Source organism: Rhipicephalus sanguineus, chromosome 5 (assembly GCF_013339695.2).
Source record: "Rhipicephalus sanguineus isolate Rsan-2018 chromosome 5, BIME_Rsan_1.4, whole genome shotgun sequence".
NCBI classification, from domain to species: Eukaryota; Metazoa; Arthropoda; class Arachnida; order Ixodida; family Ixodidae; genus Rhipicephalus; species Rhipicephalus sanguineus.
Genome location: NC_051180.1, coordinates 133991159 through 134001546, shown reverse-complemented (window position 1 = coordinate 134001546; position 10388 = coordinate 133991159).

The window sequence follows — 10388 nt, the reverse complement described above, 5'->3', positions numbered from 1 at the left end:
CGGGTACACGGCCGGCCCCTTAATCTGCCGGCTGCCGTGGGTGCGGCGGTGGTCCTGCTGCCGCGTGCGCACGGTAGGTTACGCCCTTAAGCTGATCGGACGAACCAACCCCGCTTACAGTCTGCGCTGTGTCAGTGGAAGACGCGTTTTCGTCGCTCAAAGGGTTTGCCGTTCCCTATGGGTGCGTTGGGCTCTTCGCGCTCAAGCAGCGGGCGTGGGTGAGGACGGCCATCGATGGCTGTGACTGGGAGTGCTGTGACCACAGCACTCTGTTTTGGTCAGGCCAGGGCATCCTTCAGGAAGGACCTGACCAGTCAACTGTGAAAGAGTACAAGAATACAAGACGCATGCACTAAACGACGGCTCCTTATCTCTTTTCTCCATGATGAATTGTGGTCAAAACAGCCACACAGAGATATTGCACTGCGTGTGACTTGGGGACGTCACATTAGCCTTGCAACCGCGACTGCCATCGCCTCCTATGCGAAATTAGTTGGCCTTTCTTCCTCTTTTTTCCTCAGGTCATGCTTCGTATTTTTTCTGCCCTAGATACCGTTCCTTACGCAAGGAAGCATGTAGCCGCCAACATCTACGTGCAGAGAATTCTCCCTATTTCAATTCGAGGCTGTCTCTCTCTCTCTCTTTCTGCGTTTTTTCTCGCTCTCTAACGAGACATCTCACCCAGAGGAGCATGTGGCTAACCTTGACATATAATTAGGCTTCATCTCTTTTTCACTAAAGAGAGATGGAAAGGTGTTAATTGCTTATTCGCTGCTCTGGCTGCTGTAATCTTTGTACACTTGCAAAAACCGATGGCCGTTTTTTTAATAGGTCACGCAGTATTTTCGCACTGAATTGAAGCCTGACTGGAGTCGTGTATTTGGGTTTGGACAAAGGGCTAAATAGGAATTAGCCTGGCTTCCTTTCCACTCTCGTTCAATCATGCTTTGGTACATTTGAGAACAATTATTTTGTTCATTGGACTCAATTTTTGGGAAATTCTTGAGCTGTCTCACCGTATAATTTTCATAGCTGTCTATCACGGTGAACATACAAAATATCGCTCCCCAGTTTAACGAACCAAAGTGAGAGTAAGGTTAAACAAATGGCATTAGGAATATACCTTTGGCTGTGACGTTTTCGCAAGTAGACAAAATTTGCATCGGTTTTAATGCATGAAGCGTAATTAAGTGCAGATACAACGTTGTCAGGGACACTTGAATATTTCCCGGAAGACACAGCTGTGATCACCGCAAATGCTTTGCTGCTATTCCCGGAGGTGATCGTACGGAGGGAGCATTCTATGTACAGCGGGGAGAATTACTTTCACTACGTCCGTGAGACTAATAATGCTCTCTCTGTTAATTGGTTATTGGGAGGCTAACTAAGACAAACCTAAAGCTTAGCTGCCTATTCTGACGAGCAATAAAAATGGGCAACATTGAGCTGAATAACTTAACTGCCTATTGTGACAACCAAGAAAAATGGACATTAAGCTGAATAGACAGGCCTTGTCTTGTCATTTCGATGATTATCAAAATCGACTCCATAACCTAGAAACAGCGATAAAAAATATTCGACAAAAGTTGTTAGATCACAGAATTATAACACTCCTGAACAAGTACATGAGCTTCGCGCTAACCTCGAAAGACTGAAATGGCACAGTAGGCGCTTAGGTATCCCAAGCGGAAACATTTCTTCTGTTGAAAATTATTAGAAATGTAATGACCCGCCACGGTGCTCTAGTCGTTATGGTGCTCGACTGTTCACCCGAAGGTCGCGGAATAGAATGCCGGCAACGGCAGCCGCATTTCGATGGATGCGCGACATGCTTTTGGCCCGTGTACTTACACTTAGGCGTACGTTAAGGACCCCCAGATGGTAAAATTCTCCGGAATACACACTACGGCGTCCCGCATAACCATATTGCCACGCCCGCTTCTGCTTTTATTTTGATGTGTTCGAGTTTGACCAGCAAGGACGGTTATCAACGCTCGACGCTGGCCCCGAAGCAGTGTTCGAGAAGCTTCACGATTCTGGTAGATCGTTTTGTTAAGATTGCGCGCCGCACGCGAATGTTCCAGCGTTGTCGAGAGATAACGCCGCCACCAGCGATATTTATGGAAAGTTCCATAGCACCTGTATAAAAGCCGACGCGCTTGACCGCTTGTGAGTTGATCGACGGACGACGCCCTGTTCGCCGCTATCATTGTACAGCGTGTATTGCTGTAGTTCTAGTTCTGATTTTCCGGCCACAAGTTCGGCCAAATAAACAGTTTCATCCTGCAAACGCCGACTGCTGTCTTCGTCGACGTCACGACCACGTGACAATATCGTCGTTTCGGGACGTAAAACATCCAAGGATTATTGGTATTATTATTACGTTAAAGAACACCAGATGGTTAAAAATTTTCTGGAGCCCTCCTCTACGTCGTCCCTCATGCTCACATCGTGGTTGTGATACGTAAAACCCCGACTATTATCATTTGAAATTAAAATTATCTCTGCAAGACGTTCTTGTGGTTATCTGGTAAACAGTAAAAAAATTTCAGGAGCCGTTGGCCTCTCAGGAAAAGCAGGCGAAGTTTGGCATGTGCGTGCCCTCGCGCGTACCCCTTTTCTTTCTTCCTTCCTTTCTTTCTTTCTTTCTTTCTTTCTTTATTTATTTATTTCTCTTTCTTCTTTCTTTCTTTCTTTTCTTCTTTCTCTTTCTTTCTTTCTTTCTTTCCTTCCTTCATTCTTTTTTTTTTCATTCTTTCTTTCTTGTTACAGCATTGCGCAATGCCACCCCCCCCCCTATCTGTTTCCTTCCTCCATGCCGGCAATCGGACCGCCATCCACGTGCTTATGAGCGCAAGACTTCACTTGCTGCAGGCAACAACGACGGTCATGCGTTCATATCCAGGCAACAATAAAATGTGGCAACGTGAAATGACAAGACACCTCGATAACCTCGATGAAAGATCATATTGCCATATCAGAAACTTATCAGACTTTTCAACTGATCGCTGTCGCCTACAAATACCCACGTACAAATACCCCCCAAAAAACGGCGCGTACGAATACCCATGTGAGCGCCGAGTTTTTTTTTGTTTTATTTTACGGTCACACCGACAAAGCTAACAACACTTGTGAGGCAACACAAGCGTCGCTTGACAAAGCCAGGGCAATGCGCAGTATAATATATATATATATATATATATATATATATATATATATATATATATATATATATATATATATATATATATATATATATATATATATATAGCGTCAAGTGGATGCATGAACACAGTTGAGTCGTGTACGAGAGTTTCGACCAATGCAGGAAGTGTGGTGATCCTTTTCACTGAAACGTTTGCACCCTTATTTTTCAAAGTGCTGTCGTCAATAAGCACATAACGCACACAGAAATAAAACAGGAACAAACACACTTTGGCATGCATTATAAGGCAATGCGTTATAAGGCAAGCATTATAAGGCAATGCATACATTCGGTTTCTATTCGCGACGAAGTGGACGCAATTAAACATATTTCTGCAAAAGTTTATCATTTTCTATAAAAAAAAACTTTATAAAAACTTTATAGAATTTTCTATAGAAAAAAGAAACACAGAACTATTAGTTCTGTGTTTAACCCATGCTCGGAAGTTAACCTGAAGGACGCGAAGCGCAAAGCTTGGAACTTGTTTGAAAAGCTTAATCTCGGTAGTCTTGCAAAATCAGTTAACAAGCAAGAAAAATTGGCGCTGAATTTATTTTTCTCTGTGAAGACGCATAAGGTTGACATGCCCTTTCGTGTCATTATCTCTGAACGGGACACATGGCAGAAGTGTGTTGCCTCCCGGCTTCAGAGTTACCTAAAGTTGCTGCCAGTTGATGATCCTTTCTTAGTAAAAAATTCTTCGCAGATTATCAGTCACCTCAGCCAACATATGCCCATTCGTCGCGTGGGCGTTTTCATCGACATAAAAGACCTTTATTATTCTATTCCACATAAACGACTTATGTCATTGAAAAGGCAATTTTCGAATTTGGTGGTGTTGCCTTCCAAAACAAGTGTGGTATTTCCGTTTCTGGCTTCCTGGATGTGCTGAAGCTTTACCTTGCTTCCACCTTTGCAGAGTGGAATGGTGAAGTCTTTCTACAAAAAACAGGCGTGTGCATAGGCTCGTGCACCGCCCCAGTGTTAAGCGATTTGTATCTAGCTCAGTTGGATAGAAAGCTTCATGAACGGTTGGCTGGGATGAACGTTAGTAAGTGCTCTCGCTTCGTCGATGATTACTTGATTCTGTTTGATTGCGATTATGATGCAGTTGATGAGTCCTTTCAGCGAGCCTTGAAAGTGTTCCAGGAATGCCTCGATCCGCTCTCTCTCACGCATGAGCTGCCGGATAATGGTTCCCTGAGATTTTTAGATTTAATACTAACATTTTCAGCTGAACACGTCTGTTGGACATATGAGCCACGGGGGAAGAAACCTCTGTTGCCGTACTCGTCCTCTCACAGCAAACTGGTGAAGCGTGGTATTGTAAAAGCATGTTTGCATAATGCTTTAACCAAATCTTGCTTCCACTCAGTACAAAAAAGTTTTGGCAAGCAGATTCTCCGTCTTGAGGCAGCTGGCTTTCCCAGTTCCTTGCTAGTTTCTGTTTCTGAGAAGCTGCGCTGACAGTCTAGGGGGGGGGGGGGGGGGGCGCTTCACAGGAAACAAATCCCAAGAGGGTTGCAGTGATACCGTATCTACACGCCATCTCACATTAACTCAAAAAGATAGGCCAAAGAGCGGGTGCGTCGGTAGTTCTTTCCGCGCCGAATAAACTGTCTCAGTTGTGTGTCCGAACTAGTCCTTTAGGAAGTACCGCGACCCATTGCAAAATTAAGCACCGAAAAAAGTTTGTTGAGTGTGTAAGTGGAGTTGTGTACAATATACCCTTGTCTTGTGGACTAAGGAATGTTGGTCAGACAGGCAGGTGCCTAAATGTAAGACTACAAGAACATGGCCAAAAAGTAGAAAATGTGGGGAGGGACTTTTTTTTGGCTTCTCATTGTTCTGAATGCGGATGCCAGCCTTTGTTCGAAAAAGCAAGTGCTCTCGCTACGCAGCCTAACGAAGGTACTAGAATCATAATTGAGGCCGCAACAATAGCTCAAGGAAGTTGCATCAGTAAACCGTCCATTTCCTTATCGGAAAAAGAATTGACGTATTTGAATTCTTCGGCGCGTGGTATCCCAAGGTGATATATTGGTTTTTTTGGGGTTCTTTCTTGCTTTTTAGGTAATTTGGGTTTTGTTTTTTTTTTGTTTTTGTTTTTAAGTGCCTGGATAAGCATACGATCTTATTCTGGTCTGTAGCCTATATATGTGTGCGTTTTGTAATAAATATCAGTTGGAAGTCTGCGCTTGTCCTCGTCGTTTGTTGTGTACTGTGTAAAATTTTTGCGCTGAAGAGTTTAATAATGGAATACCAACTAGCCCAATCCCACACTTTACTAATGAAGTGGTCGCCTGTAGGCATGCTTCAATATGCATGAATGTTGTAAGTTGCGTGCCCTTAGGTTTTCTCTTCTTTTCTTTGTCCCTCTTACCCCCTCATTCCTATCTCCAAGTGTAGAGTAGCACAATGTATTCCCTGTCTTTTCTTCTTCTTGTTCTTCTTCTTATTCTTGCCTTAGAGAGTCCAGAATTAATGGCGTGTTTGCTGCCTACACCGCCACAGCGACTTGGCAGCCGGTGAAATACCAACTGGTGTCGTCTTTTTCCGCGCCGCATGGCTGACTCAGCAGATTGGGCAGCCTTTAAGTAGCCTTCTTTTTTTACCACTTGTAATTTTGATGACCAGGAAAAAAAAGCTATTCCTAATTCGACATATCTACAAGTAACAAGTGCGCTTGCTGGTCATTCTTCCCAACAGCCTGCTTCGTTCGCGAAATGGCTTTCAACAACCTGCGCCGGTATTTGCTCGAAGAGTAGGTCAAGCGAATTCAGTGGCAAATCGTGTCGGTGATAGCATACATCCAAAATGTAATTAAAGCAGCGGCAGTGACACAAGTTGGAGCACGCAGATACAGCTAAGTTCTACTGTACGCACGGGGATTCTGTCAAATTTTGGAACGCCGTTTGCCAAGTATGTCGTGGTCGCCATCAGAGAGCTTGCATTTTACCATATCAGTACTGCATCATTTACCCTTCTACGCCGTTCTTCCAGTGATAACATGAGGAGATTACTCAAGTCTTTGACAAGTCAGTGCAGCGTTACATGGATTTCAGTGTAGTATATTCATGGAAGTATATCAATGCTTCTGATAACACTCGCTGAACACACCTATCTTCCAGTCAGTAGGATCTTATAGAATTGGGACATCATTGCCTTTTCACTCGCTTTTATTTGTCGAGCTTGAATTTACCTTATGTAGGAGAAAGGGGGCAAAATAAAAAATAACAAACAATTTTGACTCAGTAATGCTTACCTTTCTACATGAGGAGATATGAATGCTAGCAAGGAAGCCCTCTGTTCTGAAGAGCCCATGTGAAAACGCCATACCGCGCATTGATAATGGAGGCACACTCAGAATTCGCTGTAGGACCAAACAAAGCTGGCGCTTGTTGCTAGGCTATGCAGCCTATGCGAGAATGCACCGTCTCCGTCGTCCACTATTTTTTTTCCTGGATCCTGACAGCAACGTGCATGCCTTTTTGGCCAAATGAAGAAAAACAAGTTCGAGAATGCAGCGAACGAAAACAAAGAACACGTTCCAAAAGAGAGCACCATCAGGGAGGCGCACGAGACGCCATCGGCTGCTCGGTGTAACAGCGCTGAAATGTGAAGACGGAAGTCCGCGGGCATGAGAAGGGCGGGAAAACTGACTGTGTGATATTCAGTATAAATGATACCGCTATGCCTCGCAGCCGTACAAAGCAGAGCCACGGAAGTCTTACCGGGACGGGCAGACTTGCTCAATAATATGCATATAGAAAGAAAGAACGAGAAAAAAAAAGAAAATGAGCAGCCGTTCTTTGTTTTGACGGGCCACAAAATACGTGCCCGCAGAGGCCCGGATGGCAAACCATCGTTCCACTGCTTTAAGTGTGAAAAAGTGGCGCCCAGCCACCGAAGTGCACCGTCGACATCCAGCGAAGAGCTGCCGCGCCGCTGCAAGCTAGTCACGTCATATCCCCGCGCTTTTGAAACGGCTGTCTCGCATAACCACCGGTTACTCGCATTGGTTCCGTCAGTAACAAAAGCGATCGCCCCTGCGTTGCAAGTTTTTGGAGCAGGCAAAAGGAAGCAAAAATACGGGCGGCATAGAAAGACACAGGGGGGCTATTGCTTTAAAGGGCTGTTGAGGAAGGGGGCCGCCTGGATTTGTGACAGCGAAACAACTGAGCTTTACGTGCGGGTCGTGGTAGGCGCGTTCTTCATCCCCCTTTCCTTGTTCACAGGCACGGTTTGCTCTCGGTGCATCCCCGGGTCGTCTCCAGCTTCTTTACCCTAAATGCAGACTGCGGCCCTCCAATTAGGCAGGCCCGTCGATGGGGGGCGACCCTCACTCGCGGCTCGGCGTGCTCGAAGAGTCACGTGCATGGCCGTGCCAAACTGAAAACAAACTTTGCGCAACTAAGCGTGCGTCGACGAACTTCCTCGTTCGTTTACGCTTCGAGCCAGTGAACGGGGGGCTTCGACGACGTTTCCGCACCGCGAATGACGAGCGTTGGCAAGAGTGTTGTTGGAGCCGAGGGGTATGCATAAGGGAGCGTTGGGGGGTCAAAGCCCCGCGAGCGAAGATTAGCACATCACGTCAGCGGGACGGCGGTGACCGGCGCGCTCTTCTGTGGTGGCAGATTCGAGACCGTGTCCAAGACGTCGCCGCTGAGCACCTGCGCAGCGCGAGGCTTCTTGCATCCTACCGTTGCCCGCTTCAACACAGATTTCGCGTTGTCTCTTCCGGTTTTCTGCTTCTCTTTTTGCCTTTTCCGCGAAACTTGCGAATCGTGGTCTTTGAGCGAAGAAAACATTTGGACTGCAAATTGGGCATGTTGGATATTGTTCATGGTGGAAGGCAAAAAAAGAGCGTAAACATAGGGACACAAGAAAGAAACAAGCACCGCGCTCGTGTAGTTCGTTTCTCGCTTGCGTCCCTGCTTTTGCCATGTTCTATTTTTTTTTATTTCTTGCCTTCTACCATGGACAAAGAATGTCGTGCTGAAGACACCGAGTACAACTTTGCTTGAGGCGTACCGCATACAAAATGTGCAACATGCCTGGCCTCTGAGCAGCGAATGTTTACTTATTGGCGCGTATATTATGAGATTTGATTGACAGTTTCTTGGCTTACTTGGTAGACGGTTTTACGTGGGTCTAGAAAGCAACGTGTTCGCGTGAAAGTCTGCCGTCTATCTAGCACAGGGCACAGAGAGCAAACTACGTATACACAGCAAGAAACAGTGCAGGAGACTCAATATTCTCTACCATCAGCGCATCAATCATGTCAGGCAGCAAGTTCATATCAAGATGTTTGCGGGAAATTCTGTGGTGTAGTTTTGAATTTTTGGAGAGATGACACCAGCAGTCATAACATAGAGAAAAGTAGGTAGAAGTGATGAAACTTAACGTCGGAATGTGTGTCGTTCAGGCATTATCGTCGGTGGATGACGTCGGCACGAACGTATCGAAGGATTTGCTTGCAGTAAGGGGTAATCTGAACACGTACAACATAAATGAAGTGATTGTATATTAATCCCCCAGTTATTCTTCGCTTGCGGCAACTTGATCATGTTCTTGAATGCAAGTTTTGAGATTTTGGGCTAAATAATATTATCTTTGGGCAGATTTTCCGCTGTTTCGGTATTTTCACTTGATGCAGAACGCTAACGTTACATTAAAGTTAAATGGCAAATATATATTACGCAGTTCTCCGGACGTCCCGGGAAACGGCGCCGTGATTATTTTTGCCCAACCGCCATGTTTTGAAATCATGAAATAAAAGTAATCATTCATGGTTCTACTGGAACGTGATATAAGGACACGTTTTGTTCGCCCATCTTTATTAGACTTTTTTATTTAATGACATTGTTACCTGAAGGCAGACAGAGGACCAAAGCGTTTGTACAATATCACCTATTCCCACGCGTAGACAAGCTGGCCGAGCTCGCGCTAGTCTAAATTATGTTGTCTTCCCTCGGTGCCGCTCTATGTTCTTCAATTTGTGCCCGGGCGGCTGAAGCACCATCTCGGTACTTTGTGTGGTTTGGATGAGCGGTAGATTCTGAGGTGGGACACATGAACGGCGCTTGTAGACGGTGAAGTGTAGGCAGAGGAAGGCTCGAGCTCGAGGAGGCCTATCTCGTAGGTGATATGTGTAACCGATTCAAAGAAAGAAAAGGTCGCGTAAAAAGAACGTCGCGATTACTGAGAGTCATAACGCTGCCTCTAGTGGTCTTCTGGTGCCATGAGACGATTGCGAGCAATGCCACGTAATTTTCGAGCCCTGAAGATAGCATCTTGGGCGCACTGAGTCCGTCAATCGACGGCGAATCGGCAATCTCTGAGGAGTTGACGAGTGAAACCACGATTTTAGATGGCGTCGTGTAGCACAATATCTCTAATGTCGGTGGCACAGCTGCTTGGTCGACACCTTGTGATGGCGTGTAGCGTTATGTGGTCCGTCGCAATGGCAAGCCACTTGTTTCCAGAAGCAGTGTCTTGGAAAATCCTAGCAGGTCAAGACCAACTCCGAAGAAGAGGTCATAAAAGACAACGTCAAGTGGCTGGAGTAGTCCAGTAGAAAGCAGATGATTTCTCAGGCACAGATCTTATGCGGCGGACGCAGTGGTGGACGGAGTGATAACGACTGGGCAGTAGAACCGGCACCGTGCATGGCAGAGGCTTAGCCAGAAATAGTTTCCGGTGGCCGTCCGACCATCCTTTATGTGCGTTCGTGGTTGTGTTTGAATGTGCGCGCGTACAGTACTCACGGATTGAAACAGGACAATTTAGGGCTAAGTAACGCAAATACATCCTTTTGCACCGTTTTCAGTTCGAGTCATATCGGCGTAATTTTTACTCGAACGTGTAGATCAGAGCCAAAATTACCTTTAGAGACCAGAGTCGTCACGACATGACGTGGTTACGTCGAGAAATTACGCCTACAATTCGTTAGACTCAAAAAATTGATGTCGCCTTTGAATCCGCGAGTACTGTACATATATATATACACAATGTACACATTTGGGGGCGGGTTGAATTTCCGTAGCAATCCCCTGGCTACACTATTGCTACGCGGTCGTATCTCGGTGCAACTCCAAGCTGACCGGCACCAGGGGCGTGATACAGCTGTCTGATAACACTCGAACGTAGGTGCGAAGGTACAAGCGGTACTTCACATCCA